Source organism: Sus scrofa, chromosome 3 (assembly GCF_054392235.1).
Source record: "Sus scrofa isolate SSC_HxYL_T2T_F1_AM1 chromosome 3, Sscrofa_HxYL_maternal_Yorkshire_Landrace_v2.0, whole genome shotgun sequence".
NCBI classification, from domain to species: Eukaryota; Metazoa; Chordata; class Mammalia; order Artiodactyla; family Suidae; genus Sus; species Sus scrofa.
The window spans coordinates 60,420,346-60,443,792 of record NC_139385.1 but is presented as its reverse complement, the minus strand read 5'-3'; the positions used below and the strand labels follow the sequence as shown (position 1 = coordinate 60,443,792).

General features: G+C 44.0%; 1 protein-coding gene and 1 long non-coding RNA gene across 12 annotated transcripts in view; both read left to right on the top strand.

The window, feature by feature from the left end:
• The window catches only part of LOC102166005 (uncharacterized), a 121,285-nt gene extending 115,262 nt beyond the window's left edge, over nt 1–6,023 (top strand). For 6 of the 11 annotated variants that reach the window (XR_014841254.1, XR_014841274.1, XR_014841275.1 and 3 more), the window contains 2 exons: nt 2,885–2,955; nt 3,450–6,023. The gene's annotated coding sequence lies outside the window, so the exon portion shown is untranslated. Of the gene's footprint in view, nt 1–2,884; nt 2,956–3,446 lie in introns of all 11 variants that reach the window. The other 5 variants (XR_014841269.1, XR_014841255.1, XR_014841258.1 and 2 more) reach the window with 1 other exon arrangement.
• Nucleotides 1–23,447, top strand: part of LOC146404655 (uncharacterized) — a 347,061-nt gene that overhangs the window by 165,376 nt on the left and 158,238 nt on the right. The window lies entirely within an intron of this gene.

The following is a 23,447-nucleotide window of genomic DNA, read 5'->3' as shown; positions in this document are numbered from 1 at the left end:
TTCTTTCTTGGCTTTGGGCAACGTTATGTTGCAAGGGGAAGGGAGTAATGGAAATTGAATCTTTTGATCTTCTGTTCTTTCCTTGTCCTCTTTGCTCTTTCATTCCATTGTATTTTTTCCCCTGCCTCCTCTGTCTTCCTTTCCTAAAAAGATTACTGCGATTTTGACACTCTCCAGTGAATGAGTAGCTAAGGTGAATTCAGGAACCGCTTATGCCCTCTCTGGAGGGGTCTGCTCTGCAGTGACAAGTTGGTCAGAGGATAATTCCCCAAGCAGAGAAACCCACAACTGCCTGCTGTGGCCTTTGTCATCTGTTGCCTGGGCTTAACTGTCCCCATTGTCATAACAACGTCGATTGTCCCTCCTCCAAAAAAGCACGTTATGAAAAGTCGCCTCCTTGCACGTTGATTCTGGTTTATGAGTGTGTATAGAATTTACCCTGCCGTTTTTCATCTCCCTGGTCGGGGGTTTTTCTGCAGGAGTGGAGATGCGAGGAGGAGGAGGACCGGGTGTTGTGACAGTGTCCGGGCTGAGGACTTCACTGTCCCCTGAATGTCCCTCATCAAAGGAAGTCGAGCACAAGGGCAAGGAGACATGACTGTGGGTGGTGGACCTACTTGGTGACCTCAGCAAGCTCTTGAGACCCTCTGTGCTTGTTTATAAAAACAGGAACAGTGACGAGGGCTTCAAGGTGTCCCTGAGAGGCGTACAGACTCCTCAGCCAGCTGCTGCCAGTGTCACTGCTCAGCTGGTGTCTGTTATTAGGATGGGGTAGGGAGGGGGTGCCCTCCCCTCCACCTGGGGGCACGCATCCCTTTAAAGGCTTAGAAAGAACAAGATTTAAAGGAACGTATTTCTGGTTCTTCCTCTGCATGTGTGGAGGCCTCACCTGCTGCAATTCTTTGTTCAAACACCGCCTCCAAAGTGCGGCTGCCTCTGACTATTTAAAGTTCTAAGTCCTGCTCCCTCCTCCAGCCCCAGCCTGGTCCTGCCCTGGCCTCACATCCTCTTTCATTTTTCTCCGAGGCATCCAGGATTTTAAAGGACTTTGTGTCTCTTTGCTTATTTGTTAGGCTCTTAATATGAGTTCCGTGAAGCCAGGGAAATTTGTTTTTCACTGCTGAACCCCTGAGGCTCGGAAAGCATAGCTGTCAGTAGTGGGAACCCAGTAAATATTTTTTTTTTCTATTTTATTTCGCTTTTAACATTTTCTCTTTTTTATTGAATTATAATTGATTCGCAGTGTTTCAGGTGTACAGCTAAGTGATTCAGTGATATATAGTATATATAGACACATACACATGTACACACATATGTATATATACTCTTTTTTCTTTTCCTGCTTTTTAGGGCTTGTGTAGCATATGGAGGCTCCCAGGCTGGGGGTCAAATCAGAGCTACAGCTGCCAGCCTACACCATAGCCACAGCAACGCCGGATCCGAGCCATGTCTGCAACCTACACCACAGCTCATGGCAACACTGGATCCTTAATCCACTGAGCGAGGCCAGGGATCAAACCTGCATCCTCATGGATACTAGTCGGATTTGTTTCCACTGCGCCACAACAGGAACTCCTAGTAGGTTTTTGGTGGGTTTTTTTGCTTTTATATATTATTTTTCAGATTCTTTTTCATTATAGATTATTATAGAATATTGAATAGATTTCCCTGTGCTATATATACAGTAGGTCCTTGGTGTTTATCTATTTTATAAATTAGTGTGTATCTGCCAATCCAAACCCCCAATCCATCCCTCCGCCTACTCTTTCCCCTTTGGTAACCATAAACTTGTTTCTATGTCTGTGAGCCTGTTTCTGTTTTGTATATAAATTCATTCATATCATGTTTTTTTTAGATTCTACGTATCATTGATATATACAAAATTTGTCCTTTTCTTTCTGACTTATTTCACTTAGTATGATAATCTCTAGGTCCATCCATGTTGCTGCAAATGGCATTACTTCCTTCTTTTTTTTTTTGTCTTTTTGCCTTTTCTAAAGCCATTCCCGAGGCATATGGAAGTTACCAGGCTAGGGACCTAATCAGAGCTGTAGCTGCCAGCCTATGCCGGACCCACAGCAATTTGGGATCCGAGCTGCATCTGCAACCTACACCACAGCTCATGGCAACAGTGGATCCTTAACCCACTGAACGAGGCCAGGGCCCGAACCTGAAACCTCATGGTTCCTAGTCGGATTGGTTAAGCACTGAGCCACGACGGGAACTCCACTTACTTCTTTTTTATGGCTGAGAAATATCCCATTGAATAGATGTACCACAGATCCAGTAAATATTTACTGAGTGAATGAAAGAATACATGACTCCATGACAAAGTCCTATTAATAGTAAAGTTAAGACACTTAGGGAAGTTCCTGTTGTGGCTCAGCAGTAACGAGCCCGACTAGGATCCATGAGGATGCAGGTTCAGTCCCTGGCCTTGATCAGTGGGTTAAGGATCCGGTGTTGCCATGAACTGTGGTGTGGGCCGCAGACGTGGCTTGGATCCTATGCTGCTGTGTCTGTGGTGTAGGCTGGCAGCTGTAGCTCTGATTTGACCCCTAGTCTGGGAACCTCCATATGCCGACAGTGCAGCCCTAAAAAGCAAAAAAAAAAAAAAAGACACTTAGTAATGTTGGCCAAAATGCCCCCCCTCTTTCACCTTGCCTGGACAGCATTTGGGTTTTAGTCTTCTCTAAAATCCAGTTCAAATCTTGGTGCCTGGTAGAGGCACTGTTGGTAGAACAGTGTGACCTGGAGAAAATTATGTAACCTCCCTGAGCCTCATCTGCTTTGTCCTTAAAATGGGCACAGTGAGGCCCAACAAGAAGGGTGCCAGGACTCAGAAGGGAACTGAGAATTCAGACTCTTATCCTTTCACCCTCAGGACCTCTATGCATTGAATCCAAATGCCAGAGACTCATGAAAACTCTGCAGCTGGAGCAGTCCCCATGCAAGGTTGGTACATGAAAACTAAAAGCTTCCACGGAGCTCCTGTCATGGTTCCATGGTTAACGAATCCGACTAGGAATCATGAGGTTTCAGGTTCCATCCCTGGTCTTGCTCAGTGGGTTAAGGATCTGGCGTTGCCGTGAGCTATGGTGTAGGTTGCAGATGTGGCTCGGATCCCACGTTGCTGTGGCTCTGGTGTAGGCTGGCGGCTACAGCTCTGATTAGACCCCCTAGCCTGGGAACCTCCACATGCCAAGGGAGTGGCTTTAGAAAAGGCAGAAAGACAAAAAAAAAGCTTCCTCATTCATCAGCCCCTGGGGTGGGGTTGGATGAAATTAAAGTTCACTGGGCTAAACAGTACCCCAGAGAAGTTCCTGTAGTGTGAATCTGTTATGCTGCGTTAGCAGAAGGGACTTTGCAGAAATATGGACTTTAAAAGAGACAGTTATCCTGTCTTATCCAGAAGGGCCTGTTCTAATGATATGAATCCTTAAAAGCAGAGAACTTCGACTGGAATCAGAGATGCTGCAGAGAGGGAGCTGGAAAGATTCAAAGGGTGAGACAAGCTGGACCCAACATTCCTGGTTGGGGAGGAGGGCACCTGGAGAGCAGGAGGAGGAAGGCCGCCAGCCCTGAAGAAGGAAGAGTGGCCCCTGGCTGACCCCCAGCAAGAACACAGGGATCTCAGCCCTGCAAGGACGAGGCGGGAATGCGGCCAGCAGCCTGCAGGAGCCTGTAAGTGGATTCTTGCTCCAAGTCTACAGGGAAGGGCACAGCCCCACAAATGCCCTGTGAGCCCATGGACAGAGGAGCCACCTGGCCCCAGATGGACCATCGAGCTATAGAAAATGTCAGAGAAAACATGAGTGTTGTTTTAAGCTACTAAATTGAATGGCAGTTTGTTCTGGTGACCACAGAAATGGAATACGAAAGCCATTGCAGTACAGTCGCCCACCGTGAGTGGATGTTCTAGCATGTAAATTAGTTCTCAGTAATTAAAGAATCTCGATACAGCAAAAATATTAGATATGAGCTAGAATAGGTAGAGAAGAAGGCCATGGAGGTGGATGGTTCTATCTGAGAAAGGATTTTATCATTACCAAGAGAGGCTGAGATGGAGTATTTAAATTTTAACACTGGAGTTCCCATTGTGGAGCAGCAGAAACAAATATGACTAGGAACCATGACGTTGCGGGTTCGATCCCTAGCTTCGCTCAGTGGGTTAAGGATCCGGTGTTGCCGTGAGCTGTGGTGTAGGTGGCAGATACAGCTCGGATCTGGCATTGCTGTGTCTGTGGCGTAGGCTGGCAGGTGCAGCTCTGATTTGACCCCTAGCCTGAGAACCTCCATATGCCACAGGTGCAGCCCTCAAAAGACAAAAGACAAAAAAAAATTTTTTAACACCTCCCATGGAGTTTCACGAATTAAAGGACACATACTCTTTTCTGATTTTGGAGAAAAGCATGGAGAGGAAAGCAAATTCATTGTGGAATGGCGCTAAACACTGTCTTACTTTTATGAGCCAAGGTTGAAAAACAACGTCAAAGAAGAGAGAGAGAAAGAAAAAAGAAACGGGATTCAGAGAAAGATGTAGTCGATTTCAGGTAATGAAAAGAATATTTAAAAGTTCATTAAATTAGTCCCCCTGACATGAGAAATGTGTGTCTTCACATTCAGGGCTGGAGGCTTTAAAAGTGGCGGCTTGGCCCCACATCAGGAGCCCTGTGCTTCTCTTGGGTGTTCCTGGATCCACCTGCCATATGCTCTTTCGAATGAAGACTCAACAAGATATATGCCTGGATCTGAAAATACAGGCTTGCACAGTGATGAGCAGAAAGATTGAACTTCTGAGGGGGAGAGAACAAGCTGTTCTTTTCGTGCCTTTCATCTGCAGATTTTCATGTTTCTTGTTTCAAAAGAGGTCGGCAGCTAAATCTGACTTCTGCTATAATTATTTTAAAGTGAAGTCAAAGAGCCGTTTTTGTTTCAACCAAGTCTATGCTGATTTTTCCTTCCAGAGGATTGTCAAAAAGGTTTCATGAAATTCTGAACCTCAGCGTGTTGGACATTAAGATTATTTCTGCAATGTCAAGAAAATGTCTATTTTTTTTTTAACCCCGTAGTTGTCATTTAAATTTGGTGCAAACTGGGAAATTGCAGGGAATTTTCTCTAGGACTTTCTGTCTCCTATTTCCGCACTGTGAACTGGACTGGCTCTGATTCCTACTTCTTCTAATAGGAAAGCCCTGTCTTAATTTTGCAGTGGTATTGAAATACTTCCATGTTGAACTTGGGAATAATTCGGCTGTCAGCCAGCTTTTGAAACTTTCTTCTGTAAGATGTATTTTTGAACAGGCAGTAAGTGTTTTTCTTAGGACTTGGCTTTTGTTCAAGGGCCACCCTAGAAAACAAACTCAAGAGCATCGAACATGGAGTGCCTGTCATGGCTCAATGGAAACAATCTGACTGGTGTCCATGAAGACATAGGTTCCATCCCTGGCCTCGTTCAGTTGGGTTAAGGACCCAGCATTGCTCTGAGCTGCGCTATAGGTTGCAGACGTGGCTCAGATCTGGTGTTGCTGTGGTTGTGGTGTGGGTCAGGGCTGCAGCTCTGATTCATCCCCCAGCCTGGGAACCTCCACATGCCACAGGTGCAGCCCTGAAAAAAAAAAAAAAAAAGGACAGCGAACAATAAACCTCAAGCTTACCTGTACCTGGTCTCTTCTGGTGGTGATGCAATGTGGCGACGTGGCTTCTCCTGGAGACCCCAGCTTTAGAGAGACACAGACATGGGTTAGAATTCTAGTCCTCCTGCATAGAACAGCATGTCCTTGGGCAGGAGAACCTGTTGCCCCATGCCTGGGTTCCTTGCGGATTTGGTGGAGGTTCACGTGTCTGCAGGTGACGTGATGTCTGACGGGCTTGGTGTTTCCAGTGCGGTCCCCATGTGACTCCACCAAGGCCCATTGAAATCTGGCTGAAATCCTCTCTTCTTACTCTCACACTCTTCTCTGCCCTCGCATCCTCTTGCGGAATTTAAATTTACAGGTAAAAAAAAAAATTATGTGCTTTAACGTTGGCTTTTTTGTGCATGTGCAGGTTTTCAAGGTTTAACACATGCAGAGATTGCGTGATTGCAATTCCATCCTCTAGACAGATGCCCTGGCCCTGATATTTCGTAGTCAAACCCTACCCCCCACGCCATCCCCCGGCCACCGGCCACCACTGATATGTTCTCAGTCCGTCCCTATGGTTTTGTCCCTTTTGCGTTTTGCTGTTTCGTCTTCAGAATGTCTTTGTTTTTGAGAAGGTCACATACACAGAATCATACAGTATGTTCTCTTTTGAGACTGGCTTCCTTCACTCACCACAGTCTCTTTGGGACGCCTTTGTGTTGTTGTGTGTATCACAGCTTGTCCCATTTTAGGACCCAGGCCTGGAGGCCAGCGTGTGCCTGTCCTTTCACCGCTGTAGGGTGTCGGGTGCAACGTGCTTACCGAATGTGACCTTTCTCCTCTGAGGCTCTGATCAAATCCCTGATCAGCCTCTGTTTCTGCTTTCTGCACAACTGTCCTCCAAGAGCCGTGCTCTCAGGTTCGCACACGAGAGGGAGGAAGGACGGCGAGTTCCACACCGAGACTCTAGTCCTTGTGGGACGTAGTCTTTCTTTCCCTGCTTTGTTCAGGACTATGAAATGCGAGTCTCACACAGACCTGGTACCTACTGCACCCATTACCCAATCCCTTCCTGAAGACACGGGTGTTACACAACTGCTGTCCAGTGCAGAGCTCAGCAGATTTCTTGCGCAGATCAGATTGAATGTGATTATGAAAAAAAGGGCTGAGTCTGCAAAACTCGTGAAATAGCAGGAGCTCTTCTTTGACTTCTAACCTGTCTGTTTGTACCAGTTTCCCTGACTTTTCCAGCAGTGTCTACTGGCCCTTTGAACTCTTCTCCCTCTACCATGTCTTTTTTTTTTTTTTGGTCATTTTGCGGCCGCATCTTCAGCATATGGAGGTTCCCAGGCTAGGGATCAAATGGAAGCTGCAGCTGCTGGCCAATACCACAGCCATATATATCTACGTGGGATCCGAGCCACGTCTTCGACCTACACCACAGCTCCTGGCAACACCAGAGCCTTAACCCACTGAGCGAGGCCAGGGATTGAACCGGCATCCTCATGGATACTAGTCAGGTTCGTTAACTGCTGAGCCACCATGGGACCTCCCTCTCCCGTGTCTTGCTCACAGATCATTTGCACTGATTTCCACATGACTGATGGCTTCATGGCTTAACATGTTTCCCTGGAGTATTTGCACTTTTAAAGAAACCAAAGTCCTCAGGTATAGAGATAACAGGAAACTGGTGTTTCCTAGATTATCTGGAGTGTGAGAGGAGGGTAGAGGGAAAGGAAATGGATCTTTGAGCCTTGTTGAAATCATGCTGTGTGAGTTTCTGGTCTCCAGTTAGATTTTATAATCAGAGTAGCATCCTCCAGCCATCCTCATCATCCTTTTGAAAAATATGGCAATATATTCAATGTGATCGGATTGCTGGGCTTAACTGATTGTTCCTGAGGGGGTCTGGGGCAAGGTATGGGTGGGAACATCCTTACTGCAAGGAATTGTGGGTCAAGGTCTGGAGTCTTTGATCTGGAAGGTCTTCATGGAAACTAGCATGTGGACCACGAGGGTTCCGAGGATGACAGCCGAGTTCTTGAAGTTTTTCTACACACCTGCTGAATCTTGGATCCAGGTTCGGGCTTTTGAAAGGAGTCTGGATGATATAGACAATATTCTTCCATAGCAGGGCTCCAGGGGACATGTCCCCAACTTTCTAAGCCACTTTAGAATGAATGGTTGGAGTTCCCGTCGTGGCTCAGCAGTAATGAACCCAACTAGTATCCAGGAGGATGCAGGTTTGATCCCTGGCCTTGTTGAGTGGGTTAAGGATCTGGCGTTGCTGTGAGCTGTGGTGGAGATTGCAGATATGGCTCCGATCCCTTGTTGCTGTGGCTGTGGTGTAGGCCGGCCCCTGTAGCTCTGTTTCGACCCATAGCCTGGGAACTTCTGTATGCCATGGTTGTGACCCTTCAAAAAATAAAATAAGATAAAAAATAAAATAAATACATGAAGTTTAGAAGTGCACGAGATTCCGTGTAGATCTTGTGGGTCAGTCACTCAGCGATGGCAGCATGTCTCTTGTTCATCTTCTGCCTCAGCCTCTCCACCCACCCACCCATCCCTCCACTCAAACACGCGCTACCTGGTTTCAAAGTGACACGAGGCAGGCACAGGACAGGCGTGCAGTGTATTTATGACATACATTAATGTGACATCATTAATCAGACGACCGAGGCTTTACATTACAACCTGGAGTCTCTAATCTGGAGACTTTATTGGTGACCTCGGATAACCAACTGAACCCTTTTCTGGCTGATACCTACCTGGTGGGATCTACACACAGGCTGCTGACCTCCTCTGAGGCTGCCTGATTCATCCTACTGGCTATTTCCCCTTCAAACACTCACGTGTTCTACAACCTTATCCGTTTCTTTGGCAATTCGTGGGTCCCTGTCCTGTGCCACTTAAGGAAACCCTATTCCTCTGATTGTTTTCTGTAGCACTTATAGTGTTAAGAGATCTCAGAGGTGTTGGGGGAAAAACATCAGCATCAGCATTTTACTAGGAACCAGATCAGAGCCAGGCACTGAGCTGGGACTCTCATATCTGCGGTCGCATCTGCGTCTGGGTGAGAAGAAATCTACATTTGTATCAGGAGCATTTGAATACAAGAAGAGTCTAGGTGTCTAGTTAATTTTCACATCCTTTCAGTCTTATCTCCACGACCTTACAAGACAAGGCAGCTAAAGTGTTCCTGGCACTTGGCAGGCTCCGCATCCACCCCCCATGGGAAGGGATGGGAGGCACATCCTGGCTGGGAAAGGCCAGAGAGGAGTTGGGGGGCACGAAGAGACAGAGCTGGGATGGGGACAGGGACCGCAGTGTGACACCCTCTTGGAGGCCACAGGGAGGGCTCTCCTTGGGGAGGGACCAAAGCCCAGAACACAGAAACGCACATCCTCAGAAGCGAAAGCCAGGAAGCCAGGAAGCCTGGAGAATGTCCTGTCTTTTACCAGCCTTCAGTTGAACCCAAACAAATAGCAGGCTCTGTGGAATGTAATCGCATTTATTTATTAAACAAGCCCAGTAGGACTGATACTTGTCAGCATGCTATCAGGAGTTAGCTGAAGATTCCCCCTGTATTTTAAAAACCGTGAGATTCAATTTCCTTTAAAATACTTGATAATTTGGGCTCTGTGTTAATTTCTCTCAATTAGGGCTAATTAGCGTTTCTTCACGGTGCCATATGTAATGTTTTCTGAGCTTGGCAAGGTGATGGATTGCTTCAGTTTACTGTTTTGTCCCAAGGCTATTTGTAAAGGAAAAAAACAAGCCCCCTTTTAAGGAATTAAGGTCCCCTAATAAGGGCAACAGTCTAAACCAACCATTAAATAGAAAAGAGAAGTGTCAGCACAGACACAGTCTCCTATTTCTTGTAGTTAATGGACATTGGCTGGTTTATGGAGTTTGAGATTTTAATAGAAAACCACGTACACGACTGGCAGCTGTGTGGCATATACACGTGTACACATTTTCAACTAAAAAAATGCATGACCTGAAAATTGAGAGTTAAATTTTATTTGGGGTGAAATTAGGCCTTAAGCCTGGGAGACAGCATCTCAGGTAGCCTGGAGAAACCACTGGGAGGAGCCGAGGGGAAACCTAGGATATATAAGAGTTTTTGCAACAAAGGGTAGGCAACAAAAGAGTTACAGATAATCAGATTTACAGAAAAAGATTTACAAAAAAAAAAACTTCTATGGGAAAATGTAAATGTCTGGGCTTCCTGGACTCACTCCTTTGATAGGCCCCTCAGCTGGGGGCCAGTCTTTGTTTCTTTCCCGAGTTCCCTCAGGGCTCATGGGCCCACCCATGAGAGTGGCTCTTCTCACAGATGGCTGGGACATCTTTTTGTCCACCTAACTGCAGCCCAGGAGGCAGCATTTCTATCTGAAATACTGCCCCAAAGAGGAAAGGGCGGAATACCAAGATTTAAGTCAAAAAGATGAGGGGGGAGGTGCCTGCAGCTGGGCACACATTTTATAGAAATTTGCTGCTGGTCTCGAGAAGGTCACGACTAGCCACAGACATCAGCCATCACTGACAGATTTTAGTGTTTTTCTAGATATGAGGAGATGCAAGGATTGGGCTCATAAAATCCTCTCCTAGAAATATCTGTCTGAAGATCTTCCAGTTCTTCCAGTTTTTCCCAGTGCAAAGAGCACCTCCCTGCTGGTCTCCACCTGGGGCTCCACTCGGGGTGCTGGGGGTCAGCAGGTGCAGGGGCTTATGTTTTACTCCATGTAGAGGCTGATGGCAAGGGCCAGACTCCAGCTCACAGCATGTGTCTTACTTCTGTTACCTGCAGTTTAGTGGTTATGGCGCCACGCAGGCTTGGAGTGGGGACAGGGGTATAGTGGCTCAGAGGCCAGTGAGGGACAGTCTCGCTCTTGAAGGGTCTCTGAGTCCAGTGGAGGCTGATCCTGCACCTTGTTTTAGGAGTATTCACCAGATGCTGGGGGGCTCTGAGAGAAAAGGGGGACATTTCAGAGCCATGGATGGTAAAGGTGACAGATGGTGATCGAGGTGGCAGAGCTCCTTGGAAGAGCTCAGATTTGTCTTGGTCCTGGAAGAATGGTAGGTAGGAATTCTCAAATTCATTGAAAGAAGTCTGGTTTTCACTTTTTTTTTTTTTTTTTTTTTTTAAGGGCTGCACCTGAGGCATATGGAGGTTGCTAGACTACAGGTTGAATTGGAGCTGTAGCCACCGGCCTACACCACAACCACAGCAACATCAGATCCAAGCCATGTCTGTGACCTACACCATAGCTCACGGCAACACTGGATCCTTAACCCACTGAGCAAGGCCAGGGATCAAACCTGTGTCCTCATGGATGCTAGTCAGATTTGTTTCCACTGAGCCATGACGGGAACTCCCTGGTTTTCACTTTTCTGTGTTTTTCTTACCCGAATTTGCTATAATCACTTTCCAATTAAATAAGTAGCAATATACTCTAAGTAGAAGATTTGGAAAGTACAGAATGAAGAAACAGGAAAAAATGATACAGAAGCAACTATAGATCTTTCATAATTGTAGCAAATATAGATCTTTCATAAATATAAACCGATAATAGATATGGTCTCATCCAGGGTCAGCTGCTTCTGCTTTTCAAGTGTCCAGCTCAAGTGGTGAGCACATATCCAGAGGTGTTCAAAACCACCCCTGTTAGCGCTGCTGGCAACTAACCTCTTGCTAGTCAATTCTTATGGTAACTGTATTCGATTCTGAGTAATGGTTCTACTTTTTGAATTTTTTAATTTTTGTCTTTTGTCTTCATAGGGCCACACTCATGGCATATGGAAGTTCCCAGACTAGGAGTTGAATCGGAGCTACAGCTGCTGGCCTATACCACAGCCACAGAAACACCAGATTCGAGCCACCTCTGTGACCTACACCACAGCTCATGGCAACACCAGATCCTTTAACCCACTGAGCAAGGCCAGGGATGAAACCTGCATCTTCATGGATCCTAGTCGGGCTCATTAACCACTCAGCCATGATGGGAATGTCCTACTTTTTGAATTTAAGTGTAGGGTGACTTCCATGCATGGAAACGTTGTTAGGTATTTTGAAATACTGTGGTAGAAAGAATAATTGCCACGTGTTAATCCCTGGAATATGTGACCATGTGACCTTCCATGGTACAGAGATTTTGCAGATGTGATTGAGTCCAGGCTCTCGGACAGGGGAAGTGTCTTGGGCCCAGCATAACCACAAGGGTCCTTACAGGTGATTTTGGAGTGAAAATGAAACCGATGGCACTAATGGCCTGAACCCAGACTGGGACTTGAACCCATAGTTTTATATTTATTTTATTTATTTACTTATTTATTTATTTTGTCTTTTTGCCTTTTCTAGGGCCGCTTCCTGTGGCATATGGAGGTTCCCAGGCCAGGGGTCGAATCGGAGCTGTAGCCACTGGCCTACGCCAGAGCCACAGCAACTCGGGATCTGAGCCACGTCTGCAACCTACACCACAGCTCACGACAATGCCAGATCCTTAACTCACTGAGCAAGGGCAGGGATCGAACCCACAACGTCATGGTTCCTAGTCAGATTCGTTAACCACTGTACCACGACGGGAACTCTGAACCCATAGTTTTAAATTAGAATCACTCACCCAGTGTCTGGACGTACTGAGGTTCAAGTTCTTTATGCCTCAGCTCAAGAGACAAAGTGATAGGCAAGAAATAGATTTATTAGGATAGGACGCTGGTGAGAGCTGCAAGCAGGCAGGCACGGAGGCTCTGCCTCCAGGATTAAGTGGGCTAAGGTTTTATCATTCAAGGGGAGTGGGGTCGGAAAAGACCGCATCTTTCTCTCTCTTCGAGTAGTAGCTCCACCTTGGTATCCAGTAAGACAGTGTTTGACTCTCGAAGGTCAAACTAGGACTGTCCTGGTGTTTATTCAAATCAGCAGAAGGGTGGTCCTTAACTCCTGCCCTTGGTCTGAACCTGAATGCAGGGCTCACCCCATCCCCCACCAACAACCTGAGGCATATCTCACACCTCAACTAGTCAAGCAAGCCTGCCTTGTTCTGATGGCTTTCTTGAGCAGTTATTAATGTACAGTGGTCTCCCAAGCCCCTAGATTTCCCTATCTAACTATGGCCCCTTATTGGGACTTCTATAGCTACCTGTGTAGCTATCATGCCCCATCCCTATAGCAAAAGAAGAGATGTGTCCACGGAGGCAGAAATTGGAGAGGTACAGCCAGGAGTCAGGGATGAAGGCAGCCTCTGGAAGCTGCCAAGGTAAAGGGAAGGGTCCCCCAGAGCCCAGAAGGCACGTAGCCCTGGCCACACCTGGTCAACCGATTCAGTCCCAGAGGCTTGATTTCAAACCCTTGTTCTCCAGAACAGGAAGTTAATACATTTGTGTTTTTCTTTTTTGCTTTTTTTCTTTTTTGTCTGTTTGTTTTCTTCTATTTATTTGATCTTAATTAAAGTATGATTGATTTACCATCTTGTGCTAACTTCTGCTCTACAGCATAGTGACTTAATTATATACATATATAACCTTCTTTTTTTTTTTTTTTGTCTTTTTGCCTTTTCTAGGAGCCCGCCCCCCTGGTCCCCCCAACCCCCTGTGCAGCATATGGGGGTTTCCAGGCTAGGGGTCGAATCAGAGCTATAGCCACCGGCCTACGCCAGAGCCACAGCAACGCGGGATCCGAGCTGCATCTGCGACCTACACCACAGCTCACGGCAACGCCAGATCCTTAACCCACTGAGTGAGGCCAGGGATCGAACCCGCAACCTCATGGTTCCTACTTGGATTCGTTAACCACTGAGCCATGACCGGAACTCCTATAACCTTCTTTTTAAAAATATTCCTTTCCACTATGGTTTGTTTGAAGCCACAAATTTGGTGTAATAGCCTCAAGAAACATATACACATAACTAAAGGGTTTACAAGAATTTGCAGTTTTCAGTTAGTGAATCAAAGGTTTAAAAGTTTAACCATGTAGAGTGTATTATTCCGCCTCTAAGGATCCTGAGAGACAGAAAGGGAGTATTTGAGCAGAGATGAAACAGTGTGAAGATGGAAATGCACTGAGAATGTTCAGGGTGGAGGTGGCAGGAAGGAGAAAAGTCCAGAGGCCTCCCCTGGCCAGATACCATCCACCTGTGTGCACCTGCCAGCACCTGCCCACACCTGCAATCAGCCCTCTTAACCTCAGGAGGCCGCAATGATGAGATGCTGGGGCACACTTGAATTTAGGCGGCACTTTACTGATAAATACTAAGATCTGATAGGACCACATGCTCTCTGCCCGATACAGTTGGTGCTTTAGAAAATTCTGTTATGAATTTTTTTATGTAGTCAATTCCATACCATCTATGCGATTTTTGAAACATTTTATTGGAGTACAATTGACTTACAATGTTGATAATTTTGAAACTGCATTTCCTTAACCAACATTATACTATGAGTATTTCCTTTACCTAATTATCTTGAATAATGACTGTCACAGAATGTGCCTTTGGCTATCGTAATGCCGCTATTGTTGGGCATGTTTTTCCTCCAACTTTCACTGTTATAAATATTACCGCAGTGAATACTATTGCAGATAAAATATGATTCCTTAGGAAGCACTTGAAATTGTGAGACGTATAAAATGCCAGGGTGGAGGCATTTTAAGATCACTGGTTCCCTTTTCAGCAATGTTGTAGTAATTCACACCCTGCAAGTGCTGGGTAGTGTATATCCTTTTTCAAAGATGCTGTAATAGCCAGCTTTTGAAGGAATGGAGTGGACTGAAAAAACCATCTGCTTTGCCTGGAAACAGTGGAAATTCTAGAAGGGAGGGATTAAATAAACAAGGAGAAGAAGCAACCAGGTTTCTCAGTGACAGACTGGGGTGGACCACTTTGTAGAGGGCCCTAGGGGTGACACCTGAGGTGGGGGTGGGGAAGGAAGGTACCTCTTGAATCTGCATTTGTAAGGTGGCAAAGTTTTTCTGAACACTGTCCTATGTCATAGATCAAGAAACATTGTAACCCTTCCTAAGTGTTCATGGGTTCATGTTCTATGAGTTGCGAATCAATGGGTTACTTTAGAATGTATTATTATTCTCATCCAGTAATTAGTTCCTCTAGGATTTGGGAGAATACTCAGGGTGGTTTAAGAGGAGAATTCAACCACCCAAGCCCCAGGGGCAGCACCTCACTGCTGTGATCCTCACTGTTGCTGACCATCTCCGAGGCGTGTGGCTGACTTGGGAAATCACTGTAAAGGAAACAGCAGCCGTGCTCCTATCCCACATGCGATATGAATAAATAAGTAATTTTTAAATGATTTTTATTTTTTCCATTACAGCTGGTTTACAGTATTCTATCAATTTTCTACTATACAGCAAAGTGACCCAGTCATATGTACATATATAAAGAAATATTTATAAGGGTGCCAGGGGCTGAAAAGGAGATGGACTCCACGCTAAGATTTTTTTTTTCTTTTTTGTCTTTTTAGGGCTGTACCTGTGGCATATGGAGGGTCCCAGGCTAGGGGTTGAATTGGAGCCACAGCTGCGACCTACACCATAACTTACAGCAACGCTGGATCCTTAACCCACTGAGTGAGGCCAGGGGTTGTACCTAAGTCCTCATGGATGCTATTCAGATTCAATTCCACTGAGCCACAACAGAAACTCCCATGCTAAGGTTTAATAACAGGGGGGTGTAACTTACTTTGGGGAGAGACCTTCAAAGAACCAGTGTTCAAGTTGGACATGGCCATGGAGGAAATGTGGCCAGAGGGGGAGGAAAAAAGAGGTCCAGCCTCAGGAGGGCAGTATGTGCAAAGGTTCAGAAGGCTGGGAGACCCTATCTGGAGACGCCCTGAATGTTTATGTGTAGAAAAAGACTGGAAATGAGCTTAAAGTTAGCAAATGGGCGTGAGAAAGCTAAGATGTTCAGAGCCACACACACATCCCGAAGTCCCTTCCTTTTTCCTCTCTATTTATTTATCCTTTTCACCTCACACATGATCACCCTTGGTTTTATGGGAGGAGGAGCTATTTGCTGAAATCAGCAACAGCTGGACTGTAAGCTTGCCCTCCCCATGGTGACCCCACACCTCAGCAGCCTTAGGAGACAAAAATCAAAGAGAGACAGTGAAACAGGCAGGAGAGGCAGGTGTGATGGATGCAAAAGCAGAAACCAAAATAAGTGTAAGCTGTCACAACAGCTGGGAATGGGGAGGCTTGGTTGATGTCCCAAATGCTGCTTTGGACAGCAGTCTGCTTATGTCGCCTTGTTCAAACCTCTCTGCTGCTTGAAATCCTGCAGCAGTGACCATGAGATCTCAGTGTAGAGTTCAGGTGCAACCCTACTCCGTGGAAAGGATGTGAGAGACTTGGAGACTGCAGATGTGGGTTCAGGAATACTTTTTATTAAATAGATGCATTTTCGGTGGAGGCCTGGACCATTTTTGATTTTTGAATCACTGGAAAGCCCCTCACAAAGGGGAAATGATACAGGGTTTTTGTAAATCCTTTTCCACCTCCATCTTGTCACCATGGAGAAGCTTGGCCAAAACATTTCATAAACTAAAAGGAGTGATTTAGCCAACCTTGAACTCCAGGACCAAGCAAATGGTACTCAGGCATGCCAAGATGACTGGTCTTATCACCACTGGATGATGATGGTTGAAAGGCTGTTTGAGATGTAAATCACACCCTGATAGAAGAGCTTCTGAAGTGTGAAATGCAGATTCCTGTGTGGTTTGTTATGGATCACAAATGAACATTTTCCCAACAGCTAAAGCACCATTTGAAAAGTATATATAAAAGTATATAGAGGGGGGTTTCCTTGTGGAAACCAATGTACATTCCCACCAACAGTGTAGGAGGGTTCCCTTTTAGGAGTTTTACATATTTTGACCATTATTTCTAAATGCTCTCACCTAGAAGTTTGGTCAAAAACTCTCTAAACTAAAATTTCCAGAAATACACTATGTTCAGTTTTAGTTTACTGCTAAAGTAATGGTATCAAGATCAGCACTTGTGCTGTTTGAATGTGATCAAAAAGCTAGTGGTGTCTGAAAGTGGCTGATGTATAACATACACTTCAGTATTATTAAGTAATGTAGTTGAACAAATCACAAGATTTATGAAATTTTGTCTCAGGGCCTTTGAATATAAAGTTCTACTTGAGATCTTCAGAAAGTTAATAAACCAATCTGAACATTGTCTATAGAAGGAGAAAAATACTACCTTCCTCTTAGTCATGTTAAGGAGATTATAAGTCTTGTACAAATAATAACAGTTATTTTTGGTTGCAGAAACAAGGCAATCCATGAAGCTTACAAGTCCATACCGAAAGCACAAAATCACTATACTATTCGTTCTTTACTTGAATACATAAAATCACAAACATTTCTTTTGGGAGTTCAGGAGAATTCAGTATTCTTTGGCATACTCTGTCCTCAGCCTTGTATCCTTGTTAAATGTAACTCCTTCAACTCCAGTGAGAGAAACTCCAAGGAGCTAAAATAAACCATTAGAATTTTCCAGCGGATAACATGCCCAAACTCATCCACCCCAGCCTCAGACATGGGGAGCGAGCAGCAAAAAGCCATAATTGGCATTCTCAAATTTCAGACTCAAATGATTCACTGATTTACCCTAAAATGATTAAAAGGCAGTTATCCTCAGAGTAATTCATTCCACTGTCGAGAAAGCTCTGGATTCAAAAAAATAATGTAATAATCCTGGATTGTTTAAGCAGGTTGACTAGCAAGGGGAAATTTTTCTAAAGTAAGAAAAAGATTATAGACACAATTAATTACTCTAATATCTTGAAAGTTATGGAATGAACTCTAGGTAATTCATAAGCTGGTCTCATTAAATATCATTAAGCAATTTAATATTTTTATTGCCTTGCCACCAGCCACAATAGTTTGATTAAGCAGTAATTCAACCTAAGTTTCTGCTATAGAAATATATTTAACATTCATACATTTTAATGTTCATGATGTATTATCTTTAATACATTTTCTTTCATCTCTTTTCCAATTTAAAATTATATATATATATATGTCCACACCTGCATCTTTTGAAAGTTTCTGGGCCAGGGATCGAACCTGAGCCACAACAGTGACAAAGCCAATTCCTGTAAATTGGTACAGCTGCTATGGAAAACAGTATGGAGGTTCTAAATGTAGAACTACCCTATGACCAGCAATCCCACTCCTGGACATATATCTAAAGAAAACCATAATTTGAAAAGATACATGCACCCCAATGTTCATAGCAGCACTATTCACAATAGCCAAGACATGGAAGCAACCTAAATGTCCATTGACAGAGGAATAGATAAAAATATGGGGTACAGTATATACAATGGAATACTACTCAGCCATAAAAAAGAGTGAAATAATGCCATTTGTAGAAACATGGATGGATCTAGAGATTTTCATGCTAAGTGAAGTAAGTCAGACAGAAGACAAATACCATATGATATTGCTTATGTGTGGAATCTAAAAAATGATACAAATGAACTTATTTACAAAACATAGACAATCTCACAGACATAGAAAATAAACGTATGGATACGAAGGGGGAAGGATTGGGGGGAGGGATAGACTGGGGGTTTGGAGTGGATTGTCAGTGGGGACCTGAGGTATAGCACAGGGAACTCTCCCCAGTAATCTATGAAAACCTATATGAGAAAAGGACCTGAAAAAGAATGGATGTGTGTGTATATATATAACTGAATCACTTTGCTGTGCAGCAGATGTTAACACAACATTGTAAATCAACTCTACTTCAATAAAAGTAGTTAAGAATATGTAAAACTCCTGATTGAAGATATCAGAGAGCTACAAACACATCACAGGGCCAAGGTTCAGAAGAAGAGGAAAGAACAGGGCTCTGGGCTTCATGTCCTTCAAGGGGTCAGAGTGGTCGAGTGGCTGAAATGTTTGCGGTTCTCTGAGCATGCGCATGAAGCCGAGCTCACAGCATCTGCAGGCCCATGAGAGGGACAGCCGTGGTACACACCAGGAGTGCTGGAGAAACAAAAACTAAAAAAATATACACACATATTAAATCTTGTGCAATGCAGGTAACATGGAGATTAGAAGAAAATGTGTAGCCTTGAATGCTTGTGTTCAAAAGAAAGCCTGAAAATAATGATTAAATATCCATTTCAAAAAGCAGCAAAAGAGGCATGGGTTAAATCCCTTGGACATAAAAGGGTGTGACAAAAATAGGGGCAAATATTACTGAAATAAAAAATAAACATATAATAAAGAGCACCAACAAATTCAAAGATTAGTTCTTTTGAAGAGACTAATAAAAGTGATAAACGCCTGGTAAAACTGACTAATACTATTTTTAAAAAGCACATAAAACCAATACCAAAATGGTGAAATGGACTAGCACCACAGGACCTAGAGTTGTGAGAAATTACTCACACATTTATGCCAATACATTTGAAAACTTAGAAGGCACAAGAAAAACTAGACTTTGGATAGTCTATACCTATTAAAATTAAATTCATATTGGAAAACCTCTCCAAGAGGAAAATCATAGATGTAATTGGTTTTACCTATGAATTGTGCAATTACTAAAAGAGGAAATAGCTTCAATATTTTGCAAAATCTTTCATCAGATAGAAATATTTTAGATCTTCCCGACTTATGAGAACAAAAAAACTTAAACACCAAAATTTAAGAAGAATATTCAATGAAAAGAAAATCACAAGTCAATCTCTTGCAGGAACATCTTTTCAAAAATCCTAAAATAATAGCAAACAAAATCTGGCAAGATACAAAGGGTAACACACCATGACTGGGCTATGTTTATTCTAGTAATTTGAGTTTGATTTCATTCAAAAATTAATCGATATAATTACACTTTGATGGAGTATAAAGCTAATGATAATTTCAAGAAGTGTAGACACATATTAGACAAAATTTAACATCTATTCATAACTTAAAAAAAACACTAAGTAGGAGTTCCCGTCGTGGCGCAGTGGTTAACGAATCCGACTAGGAACCATGGGGTCGCGTGTTCGGTCCCTGCCCTTGCTCAGTGGGTTAACGATCCGGCGTTGCCGTGAGCTGTGGTGTAGGTTGCAGACGCGGCTCGGATCCCGCGTTGCTGTGGCTCTGGCGTAGGCCGGTGGCTACAGCTCCGATTCAACCCCTAGCCTGGGAACCTCCATATGCCTCGGGAGCGGCCCAAGAAATAGCAACAACAACAACAACAACAGACAAAAAAGACAAAAGACAAAAAAAAAAAAAAAAAAAAACACTAAGTAGAAAAGGTAACTTTCTTGATTTTATAATGATTGTCTACATACAACTTACAGGAAATGTTTCAGGTAATGGTGAAATGTTAAACGCTTTTCTTCTAAGATCAAGATTGTGATAAAGTTGTCTTCTACCCCATGCCCACCCCGCATCTCTTCAACATTCTAAGGGAGGTCTCATATGGTGCAATACGGTGAACAAGGAACAGCGTGAGGGTTAGGAAGAAAGAAATAATAATATCATTATTTGCTGATAAGAGGGCTGTGAATGCATAAAATCCCAAGTAAGTATTTGATGCATTCTTAGAATGAATCAATTGATTTAGCAAAACTTTTGTGTACTTGGGCACGCATCAAAAAAAGCAATTTAATTTTTACGTGAGTGAAAAACAGAAAATTAAACATAGTAGATGGTTTTACAAAAACCATCAAGCAACTTCAGATACCTAAGCACAAATATAAAGAAACATGTGTTAGGCCTTTACGCAGAGAAAAGCAGTTCATATATTTAAAAAATTAAAGAACCCCTACATCGATGAAGTCATATACTATGTTCATGAATTGGATGACCCAGTATTAAAAGGACAATAATGACCCTCATATTGATCTATTGGTTAAACGCAATTCCAGCAAAAATCCCAGAGGGCTTTGTGTGTGCGTGTGTGTGTGTGTGTGTGTGTGTGTGTGTGTGTGTGTGTGTGTGAGAGAGAGATAATCCTAAATTCAATCTCAAATTTATATGGAAATGATGGAATTAAAATGAGCCATGACAATCTTTAAAAAGTGGGGGGAATCTACTCTACTGTAATAAAGATCTATTATAAAGCCATGGCAACTAATTCAACATGTTCTTTCGAGGATAGGTATATAGACCAACAGGAAAAAAAAAAGGATCATGTAAAGGATCTTGATTTTTATGTAAAGGATTATGATTTTTGACAAGGAAAGCTCTGTAGTGCAGTGGATAAAAAAGGTGTTTTTTTTTTTTTTTTCCCAATAAAATGGTGCTGAGTTAATTGGTTATCCACACAGAAGAAAATGAATCTCTTTACCAGTACCTTTTGTCATCCATAAAAATCAGCAAAAGCAGGTCTAAATGCCCATGGTAAAGCTTCCAGGAGAGGACAGAAGAAAATAGCTTCTTGGGAGTTTCCATCGTGGCTCAGCAGAAACAAATCTGATTAGTATCCATGAGGACTCAGGTTCGATCCCTGGCTTTGCTCAGTGGGTTAAGGATCCGGTGTTGCCATAAGCTGTGGTGTAGGTCACAGACATGGCTCGGATCTGGTGTTGCCATGGCTGTGGTGTAGGCTGGCAGCTACAGCTCCAATTCAACCCCTAGCCTGGGAACCTCCGTATGCCACAGGTGTGGCCCTGAAAAAAAAAAAAAAAAAAAAACAGAAGAAGAAAATAAATTGCTTCTTGATCATGAGGGAAGGGAAGGTTTATTAAATGGGCCACAAAATATACGAACTATAAAGAATAAACTGGGCTACATTAAAATTGATAACTAATGTCTATCCCTCCAAAAGAACACCAAGAAAGTGTAAAGACCATTGGTTTGGGAGATGACGTCTGTAACATATATAACTAACAGCTGGATGCAAAAATGTGAAAAGAATGATCTCATATCGATGAGAAAAAGACTGACGGCTAGATAGAAAAGTGGGTGCTTCATAAACGGGGGTGTGTGAATGACCCCAAGCAGTGGAAGAAGGGCCCACGCCTATTGCCTCCCAGAACCTCGAGAGGGTTCCTGGATGCTGACCTGCCCCCACCACAGAGGTAGAAGGTCTGCAAGACTAATGAGTGGAAAGGGAGCCGAGGAACCCAAACTCTCTCTTTTGCTTTTGGGAAGATCAATGGCTACCAGTGCTTTGTATTAAAGCTGGACACATGCACCATCGGTGACCCAGCAGTGCCACTCCTGGGTTTATATACAACAGAATGTAAAATAGGTACAGAAGTGTGTATATCACTGTTTAACTATCTATCTGTGTAACAACTACCCTGAAAACAAAGCTCTTTCCAACAATAAGCATTCATTATGGCACAGTTTTTGTGGCTCCGGGATCTGTGTAGTGTGGGTGCCTCCAGCTCAACCTCTCTCATGAGGGTCCTTTAGGGTGTTGTCCTGGATGTGGTCTCACTTGACGGCTGGACTGGGGGAGGGTCCGCCTCCAAACACACCCACTTGATGGTCAGAAGGATTTGTTCCTGGTGGGCTGTTGGCCACAGGTCACCCTGGCTTCCTCACCCCCAGACCTATCCCCAGGACAGCTCACAGTATAACCCATCTCAACAAGAAGCCAGCAAGAGCGATGGAGACAAATGCCACAGCCTTTTGCAAAGGAATTAGACAAAAGTACGAACATCAAAGTTCAGAGATATTAGGGGCTATATCAGAGGCTGGGGGCCACACCGTGTTATTTATTGGAAAGAGCCAAAAGCTGGGAATAAATAATTGCATCAATATGCTGTGCTGTTTCAGATAGCAGAATACTGACTGCAAGGAGAATGGGTACATTACTGCCTCACCTGACAGCATGGCCGGCTCGCACAAACACGACAGGACAGATGCAGGCATAGATAAAGGGGGCACACGGCATCATCCTCTCCATGGTGGCCAAGAGCTGGCACAGCCAACAAGGGGTTTCTTTCTGTTCCTGGAGGGCAAGGGATGAGCCACTGGAGGGAAATATCTGAAGGGACATGTTTGGAGGCTAATAATACTGTCCCACCTATTGAGCAGTTTGGCGATGTGTGTGTTTCCTTTGTGCTAATTTTCCAAGCTTTGTGCACCTGCCTGTATATAAATTATATTGCAATCAAATGTTTGTCCAAAATTGACAGGGTAAGACCACAGAGATGATTTGTCATTTGGGGGCTAAGGCATCCCAGCTCTGACATCATAATCACTTGGGTGAGGTTTCTCAGGGGTTATAAGGGGGCTGAAGTGCAACTTTGAGCTGTGTGTCTGTAGCACTGTACCTCCTGGCTCCTCGTCCCTTCCCTGCCACCACCTTCAGGAAATTCCCAAGTAGCCAAAACCACTGTGATTTAAAGCCACCTTGAGACTGAAAAGTTGTTTGTTTGGTTGGTTGGTTTTGTTTTTTTTTTTAATGTTGCAGGTGTCATTTCTATGCAACTGTTTTCACACAAGAAACCCAGAAGAACGAGGGGTGCAAAGACTCATATCTGTCCTTGATTCTCACCAACCCCAGACCTCAAACCTTCCCCAGGGCTGCGGGAAGGTAAAGAGATGGGTTATAACCCGGCATAGGCTGGGATTTAAAGCCAGGCCATGCAGAATGAAAAGGAAGGGCTGGGGATCCCTTTGACCTGTGGAAACAAGGTGAGTTTTGCTGAAGGCAGAGGCAGGACAAAATAAAATCCTCCCATCTTTTATGTCCCACCAAGTGGGGCCAGGGACCAGGGTCAACTCCATGAACCTTGTCTGCCTAGATGTCCACGGTGTCTCCAGCAATGCCTGGCATGTTGGTAAGAGTCTGGCTGATGTTTGCCGAGCAGACAAACAAACACACGTGAACAAATG